This window comes from Leptodactylus fuscus, chromosome 7 (assembly GCF_031893055.1).
Source record: "Leptodactylus fuscus isolate aLepFus1 chromosome 7, aLepFus1.hap2, whole genome shotgun sequence".
Classification (NCBI taxonomy): domain Eukaryota; kingdom Metazoa; phylum Chordata; class Amphibia; order Anura; family Leptodactylidae; genus Leptodactylus; species Leptodactylus fuscus.
The window spans coordinates 13,197,296-13,198,459 of record NC_134271.1 but is presented as its reverse complement, the minus strand read 5'-3'; positions in this window follow the sequence as shown (position 1 = coordinate 13,198,459).

Sequence of the window (1,164 nt, the reverse complement as noted above, 5' to 3'; positions counted from 1 at the left end):
ATAAGAAGAGAAGCCGGCTGACCCCCTTTACCACAGCTGGGCCCCGGCCCGGCCCTCCTCGCTGCACCTGGGATGCCCCTGTTTTGAAGGATCTCAGTGGTTTAGCCACAGAGGTTTTACAGAGCCCGGTTCTCATAGGGGGCTTGTTGGCGGCTGGAGGCAGGCAGAGCATGACTGGCACAGCTGTGTTATTCGACGCCACTTCAAAAAACACTTCTGTGTTTTCTGTTTTTGTGGGTCAAACGTTCAGTCAACAGCATATCGGGACAAACAGGGGAAAGCTGCTGGCATCAAGTAAATACGTGTCACGGTATAGACCGGCACCAATCCAGATGTCACTAACCTGCGTCCCATAGGGAAAGTATAACAAGTCACTTTTATAGAGAGATTCTGTGCTGAAAAGTCCCCAAAAAAATTATACGGAAATAAAAAAAAAACCATAAAAGCAATGATATGCTCCATGTACTACTGAGAATCCAGAAAACTTACTATATTGTATACCTGATATCACCTACAGAAATCTCTAGACGGTGTAACAGTACAAGATTATAACTACTATAATACTGCCCCCTATGTACAAGAATATAACTACTATAATACTACCTCCTATGTACAAGAATATAACTACTATAATACTGCTCCTATGTACAAGAATATAACTACTATAATACTGCTCCTATGTACAAGAATATAACTACTATAATACTACTCCTATGTACAAGAATATAACTACTATAATACTACTCCTATGTACAAGAATATAACTACTATAATACTACCTCCTATGTACAAGAATATAACTACTATAATACTGCTCCTATGTACAAGGATATAACTACTATAATACTACTCCTATGTACAAGAATATAACTACTATAATACTACCTCCTATGTACAAGAATATAACTACAATAATACTGCCCCTATGTACAAGAATATAACTACTATAATACTGCTCCTATGTACAAGAATGTAACTACTATAATACTGCCCCTATGTACAAGAATATAACTACTATAATACTGCCCCCTATGTACAAGAATATAACTACTATAATACTACCTCCTATGTACAAGAATATAACTACTATAATACTGCCTCGTATGTACAAGAATATAACTACTATAATACTGCTCCTATGTACAAGAATATAACTACTATAAT